The sequence below is a fragment of the Chiloscyllium plagiosum genome, chromosome 1 (assembly GCF_004010195.1).
Source record: "Chiloscyllium plagiosum isolate BGI_BamShark_2017 chromosome 1, ASM401019v2, whole genome shotgun sequence".
Taxonomy (NCBI): Eukaryota; Metazoa; Chordata; class Chondrichthyes; order Orectolobiformes; family Hemiscylliidae; genus Chiloscyllium; species Chiloscyllium plagiosum.
The window spans coordinates 69775401-69783239 of record NC_057710.1 but is presented as its reverse complement, the minus strand read 5'-3'; the positions used below and the strand labels follow the sequence as shown (position 1 = coordinate 69783239).

The 7839-nt window shown below is 42.1% G+C and overlaps 1 long non-coding RNA gene across 1 annotated transcript in view; it reads right to left on the bottom strand.

Annotated features, from left to right (window-relative positions):
- Positions 1–506: 506 nt before the first annotated feature.
- Positions 507–7839, bottom strand: part of LOC122549322 — a 26221-nt gene continuing 18888 nt past the window's right edge. The window contains exon 3 of the long non-coding RNA XR_006311493.1: positions 507–611. This is a non-coding gene — a long non-coding RNA (uncharacterized LOC122549322). The remainder of the gene's footprint in view (positions 612–7839) is intronic.

Here is a 7839-nt window from a genome sequence, read left to right as displayed (position 1 = left end):
TTCAACTCCCCCTCCCACTCTGCCGAGGATATGGAGGTCCTGGGCCTCCTTCACCGCCGCTCCCTCACCACCAGACGGATGGAAGAAGAACGCCTCAGCTTTCGCCTCGGAACACTTCAACCCCAGGGCATCAATGTGGACTTCAACAGCTTCCTCATTTCCCCTTCCCCCACCTCATCCAAGTTTCTAACCTCCAGCTCAACACTGTCCCCTTGTCTTGTCCGGACTTGTCCGACCTGCCGAGCTCCTTTTCCACCTATCCACTCCACCCTCTCCTCCCTGACCTATCACCTTCATCTCCTCCCCCACTGACCTATTGTACTCTATGCTACTCTTTCCCCACCCGCACCCTCCTCTCGCTTATCTCTCCGCGCTTCAGGCTCTCTGCCTTTATTCCTGAAGGTCTTTTGCCCGAAACGTCGATTTTGCCTGTCCTCGGATTTTGCCTGTCCTCGGATGCTGCCTGAATTGCTGTGCTCTTCCAGCACCACTAATCCAGAATCTGGTTTCCAGCATCTGCAGTCATTGTTTTTACCTACGATGTTGACCCTGTCAGCGGGCAGAAGTCCAACTTTATAAAAGGATGAAGTTATTGCCAATATAATCAGTATCTGAAAGGTAAGAATGCAGAGAGGGATAGATTAGTATATTCTGTTAAAGAATTGTAGCTGACTTACCCAAAACCACCACCCAACATGCCACATTATCTTGAAAAGGATTCTTACCTGTTGGTCTCCTCTCATCAACAGCAGAAAATGGAAGAAGGGCTTATGCCCGAAACGTCGATTCTCCTGTTCCCTGGATGCTGCCTGACCTGCTGCGCTTTTCCAGCAACACATTTTCACCTCTGATCTCCAGCATCTGCAGACCTCACTTTCTTCTCATCAACAGTAGCCAAGAACAAAATAAAAGTAAACCTCATCTAGAAACAAAATTAAAGCTGCTAGAACCCTCGGACCCTTCTTTCCAGTATCTGCAATTCTTTGCTTAGTCTTTTCTAGAAATTTACTGGAAAATCAAAGGAGAGCACAGCCAGAATACTTTGTACAACCAATGGTCCAATTCAATGCTATTATAGAATGCTGCTTTGTCTCATGGCCCTGCAACCATCATGCAGCCAAAATAAGGCAGTAATGATAGTGTCAGGGATGCACAAATCCATGCCAACAGGGTTTCTCCCAGTGCTATTCCACATTGCTGTGCCTGCAATTCACCACAGCAATTTTTCAGTAACATTTTCTGTTCAGCATTCCAGGTGGCCAGAAAATGAACAAACTAAACATTCTTTATGTATATTTCCCGTTACATGAAAAGTGGCAACATTATACTAAGGTAAATAGAAATCTGGATCCCTCCCTAAAAGGCTGTGGATACTTTGCCTCACAAAGCTTTGCTGATTTACATTCTTAATTTACTCTGGAATTTCTGACATTTCCACTATTTTTCAATCAAAACATACTGGTAAGAAATAAAGCAATAAATTTGATATTTGCATAGATCATTTTTATTTGAAATCATTTATTGTGGGAAACACTTTGAAATGTTTTTGATACAAAACATAAATGGCAAAAATGTAAATTGCAAGTCTCTATGTTTTGATACTACCTAATCCATTAGTTTTGTTAAGTGCCATGAGGTTGATGTGGTTCTGAGATAACATGCTTAATGAAACAGAAGTGAAACCAAATCAATCAAACCTTGGTGTCAGCTTTAAAACCTAATAAAACCTATAGGGTATGGTAGGGTGAAGGTTAACGTGGTAATACATGTGCCATTCTCACATTCCGATTACTTAATCTGAACTATCAACATTCTTTCTCCCCCAACACTCCAACTCCCTCCTCCCCCCGGAATATTGCATTAATGCTGCCCCTTCCACACTTCACGTCAGCTCTGTTGAAGAGTCATCGAGATTCAAAACACTAGCTTGCTCTCTTTCCATGGATGCTGCCTGACTTGCTGTAAACGCCAGCATGTGTTGTTTTAAGTAATACACAAGTTTGGGCTAATAATTCAAAGAACCAATTTAAATCCCACCATGCTAGTTTTAGAACTTAAAATGAGTTTACTAACATAAATGAAAACTCAGTTTGCTGACATTTATGAATGTGGTTGAAAGAAAATGAGACAAAACAAACATTTTATTAGGATTGTTGCCCTTGTGAAGGCAAAATGGACTGTTCAGGCTGAGAGGCTTACTTCCACATTGTATTTCCTGTATAACGTTACCAAAGGGAACTTAAGTCATCAATTGAAAGCAAACTAAAATTATGGCATATATGAGTGTGCTTGCTTAAGGGGAAATGTGCGATCTTCCCTTTCTAAATGAGTTGGTTGTCATTCTTGTAATATCATATGCTTTTATAGAGTTACAGAGTTACAGAGATATACAGCACATAAACAGATCTTTCAGTCCAACTCATTCATGCCAACCAGATATCCTAACCTAATCTAGCTCCATTTACCAGCACCCGTCCCATATCCCTCTAAACCCTTCCTATTCATATACCCATCCAGATGCCTTTTAAATGTTGCAATTGTGCTAGCTTCCACCACTTCCTCTGGCAGCTCATTCCATACACGTACCACCCTCTGCGTGAAAAAGTTGCCCCTTAGGTTCCTTTTATATCTTTCCCCTCTCACCCTAAACCTATGCTCTCGAGTTCTGGACTCCCCGATCCCAGGGAAAAGACTTTGCCTATTTATCCTATCCATGCCCCTCATAATTCTGTAAATGTCTAAGGTCACCCCTCAGCCTCTGATGCTCCAGGGAAAACAGCCCCAGCTTATTCAGCCTCTCCCTATAGCTCAAATCCTCCAACCCTGGCAACATCCCTGTGAATCGTTTCTGAACCCTTTCAAGTTTCACAACATATTTCCGATAGGAAGGAAACTAGAATTGCATGCAAAATTCTAAAAATGGCCTAACCAATGTCCTGTACAGCCGTAACATGACCTCCCAACTCTTATATTCAATACTCTGATCAATAAAGGAAAGCATACCAAACGCCTTCTTCACTATCCTATCTACCTGCGACTGTATTTTCAAGGAACCATGAACCTGCAGTCCAAGGTCTCTGTTCAGCAATACTCCCTAGGACCTTACCATTAAATGTATAAATCCTGCTAAGATTTGCTTTCCAAAACGTGGCACCTGATATTTATCTAAATTAAACTCCATCTGCCACTCCGCAGCACATTGGCCCATTTGAACAAGATCCTGTGGTATTGTGAGGTAATCTTCTGCACTGTCCACTTACACCTCCAATTTTGATGACATCTGCAAACTTACTAACTATACTTCCTATGTTCACATCCAAATCACTTACATAAATGATGAAAAGCAGTGGACCCAGCACTGATCCTTGTGGCACTCCACTGGTCACAGGCCTCCAGTCTGAAAAGCAACACTCCACCACCATCCTGTCCTTCAAGCCAGTTCTGTATCCAAATGGCTAGTTCTCCCTGAATTCCATGAAATCTAACTTGCTAACCAGTCTCCCATGGGGAACTTTGTCAAACACATTAATGAAGTCCCATATAGATCACCTCCACCGCTCTGCCCTCATCAATCCTCCTTATTACTTCTTCAAAAAACTCAATCAAGTTTGTGAGACATGATTTCCCATGCACAAAGCCATGTTGACTATCCCTAATCAGCCCTTGCCCTTCCAAATACATGGAAATCCTGTTGCCCACCACCAACATCAGACTCACCAGTCTATTGTTCCCTGGCTGTTCTTACCATTTTTCTTAAATAGTGGTACCACGTTAGCCAACCTCCAGTCTTTCGGCACCTCACCTGTGACTATCGATGATATAATTATCTCAGCAAGAGTCCCAGCAATCACTTTCCTAGCTTCCCACAGAGTTCTAGGGTACACCAGACCAGTCCTGGGGATTTATCCACTTTTAAGCATTTCAAGACATCCAGCACCTCCTCCTCTGTAATATGGACATTTTTCAAGATGTCACCATCTATTTCCCCACATTCTGTATCTTCCACATCCTTCTCCACAGTAAACACTGATGCAAAATACTCGTTTAGTATCTCCTCCATCTCCTGCGGCTCCACACACAGGCCACCTTGCTGATCTTTGAGGGGCACTATTCTCTCCTTAGTTACCCTTTTGTCCTTAATGTATTTGTAAAACCCTTTGGATTCTCCTTAACTCTATTTGCCAAAGCTATCTTTTTGCCCTCCTGATTTCCTTCTTAAGTACACTCCTACTGCCTTTATATTTTTCTGAGGATTCACTCAATCTTGTCTGTCTGTACCTGACATATGCTTCCTTCTTTTTCTTAACCAAACCCTCAATTTCTCTAGTCATCCAGCATTCCTTATACCTACCAGCCTTTTCTTTCATCCTAACAGGAATATACTTTCTCTGGACTCTCGTTATCTCATTTTTGAAGGCTTCCCATTTTCCAGTCATCCCTTTACCTGCGAACATCTGCCTCCAATCAGCTTTTGAACCATCAAAATTAACCTTCCTCCAATTTAGAAATTCAACTTTTAGATACAGTCTATCCTTTTCCAATCACTATTTTAAAACTAATAGAATTATGGTTACTGGCCCCAAGATGCTCCCCCACTGACACCTCAGTCACCTGCCCTGCTTTATTTCCCAAGAGTAGGTCAAGTTTTGCACCTTCTCTAGAATATACATCCATGTACCGAATCAGAAAGTTTTCTCGTACACACTTAACAAATTCCTCTCCATCTAAACCCTTAACATAATGGCAGTCCCAGTCTGTGTTCGCAAAGTTAAAGTCCTCTTCCATAACCACCGTATTATTCTTACAGATAACTGAAATCTCCTTACAAATTTGTTTCTCAATTTCCCGCTGATTATTAGGGGTCTATAATACAATCCCAATAAGGTAGAAAGTGAGGACTGCAGATGTTGGAGATCAGAGTCGAGAGTGTGTTGCTGGAAAAGCACAACAGGTCAGGCAGCATCCAAGGAGCAGAGAATCGATGTTTCGGGCATAAGCCCTTCATCAGGAATCCCAATAAGGTGCTCATCCTTTTTTTACTTCCAATTCAGTTTCATGGAAATGTTCATAGCAAAACATGTTGCCTTTAATATATCTCAGTTCAAAGGAAATTAGCCAAGCTATTCTTTCAAGAGACTCATAGGTTTGCTCTATTTTTAATGCCCTTATCCACCCTGTCAAAATTACATTGTTTGATCGTTTCAAACTCAATGTAGGTTTAACCAGGTCCCTCGTTAGATTCCTGAAACATTGTCTGTAGGCTTCTGGCACAAGCTCATATGCACTTAAAATGGCTTTCTTCACGTCCTCATATGCCCCAGACACCTCGTCTCACAGTGATGTGAATACCTCACTAGCTCTACCTCTGAGTTTTGTTTGAATCAACAAAACCGACATGGTCACTGGCCACTGCATCTATTTAGCCACCTTTTAAAATGAGATGAAAAAGGCTCCCACATTCTTCTCAAAGTTTGGCAATGCTTGAATATTTTTAAACAGTTTCTCACCAGGTCTTTGGCTACCATTGGTTTACTCACCCTTACTCAGTTTACCTGCAGTCTTCACCTCGATCCTTTTAAGCTGACTTTCCTGTCTAAGTGCCAATTTCTGAAGTTCAAACTCCCTCTCTTTCTTCCTTTCCTCTCTCTCCTTTTCTCTGTCTTCTTTCTCTCTTCTCTCTCTTTTCCTCTTTCCTCTGCTTTTAATTGTATTTCAAACTGTTGCATTTCTGTTGTCCTTTCCTTGTCTTTTGCCTCTAATTCAAGCTGCCTCATTTTCAATTCAATTTTAGCCATCTCTAAAGATTCTGATGGTACTTCTGTCAAATGTGAATGCTGAGCTATTGCTGTAATTATCTCTCCTTTCCTCACGGAAGAAGGCAGCTCCAACTTCAGCTTCTCAGCTAATTCCAGCAGCTTGGCCTTAATCACCTTTTGCAAAACTGCCAAGGTCACTTCATCCACCAGCTGAAAACTCTTGGTGACTGAAAGAACCATTAAGAAAGAACCATTGCTATCTCAAGCACTGTTTAAACCAACTGAATTCAACACCCAGAACAAAAGACACTAATACTTTCTATTCGCTGCCTTCTAATCCAACAACCCTAATCCCAATTTGCAATGATAGAGCAAATTCCAGATGAGCCCCAATCTGTTATGGAGAAAGTGAGGTCTGCAGATGCTGTTATGGACCAGGCCAGACTCCTCAAAGCATTTCAAGAAAGTAGCCAAGACCCTAAATTTGCTAGTTGTTTTAAGCAGGTGTAACGCAGACATTCCATGATTAATGCAGCTGGTCAAACCATTTAGTTTTAAACAAAACAGAACTTATTTACAAGATTACTGAATGAAACATAAACAAAAGAGAATGAAGTACAGAATAACTTAACATATCCAAAAATCCCAATGGAATATCCCAACTTAATGATGCTGTTCCAAATACTTGCAAAATCCCCATAAATACTTCTTGGCACAAAAGGTAAAATCAAACACAGGGTATTACAGGAGAGATGTCAGAGAGACAGGAGGATCAGCATGGACCTGCTATTTTGAGTCCAGCAGCTTTTACAACTGCCTCACTGCTCTCAGTGAATAGCCAGACCAAACCAGAAAAAGGCTAAGCTGGGAGAACTGGCCACTTTCCTTTCATTGTACAAGTGTTCTTTTTAAACTTGACAGCCTTTTTCCCAAGACAATATCTGTTCTCGAAAATCAAATTGGCCCTAAAACCCTACAAACTTAGACTTTTCAGAGTCTATGTCTTTTACAACATCTCTGACAAAAAAAGCCAAGGACATAATCTTGTTAAATGAGCAGCATCATCATATCCCTAAAAAAACTCCACCTTTCTGTCATGCATTTCCTTGAGAGTATCTCTTCCAAATTTATGTTCCACAGTTCATGCCTAATAGCATTGTAATTCCCCCTCCCGCAATTAAATACATTCCCATAACGTTCACTCATATCCCTCTCCATGACTACAGAAAAGGTCAGGAAGTTGTGATCACTATCACCAAAATGCTCTCCCACCAAGAGATCTGACACCTGACCTCATAGAGTCATAGAGATGTACAGCATGGAAACAGACCCTTCGGTCTAACCTGTCCATGCCAACCAGCTATCCCAACCCAATCTGGTCCCACCTGCCAGAACCCGGCCCACATCCCTCCAAACCCTTCCTATTCATATACCCATCCAAATACCTCTTAAATGTTGCAATTGTACCAGCCTCCATCACTTCCTCTGGCAGCTCAATCCATACACGTACCACCCTCTGCGTGAAAAAGTTGCCCCTTAGGTCTCTTTTATATCTTTTCCCTCTCACTCTAGACCTATGCCCTCTAGTTCTGGACTCCCCGACCCCAGGGAAAAGACTTTGCCTATCGACCCTATCCATGCCCCTCATAATTTTGTAAACCTCTATATGGTCACGCCTCAGCCGCCAACGCGGAACACCAGGGAAAACAGTCCCAGCCTGTTCAGCCTCTCCCTATAGCTCAAATCCTCCAACCCTGGCAACATCCTTGTAAATCTTTCCTGAACCCTTTCAAGTTTCACAACATCTTTCCAATGGGAAGGAGACCAGAATTGCACGCAATACTGCAACAGTGGCCTAACCAATGTCCTGTACAGCTGCAACATGACCTCCCAACACCTGTACTCATTACTCTGACCAATAAAAGAAAGCATACCAAACGCCTTCTTCACTATCCTATTTACCTGCGACTCCACTTTCAAGGAGCTATGAACCTGCACTCCAAGGTCTCTTTGTTCAGCAACACTCCCTAGGACCTTACCATTAAGTGTATAAGTCCTGCTAAGATTTGCTTTCCCAAAATGC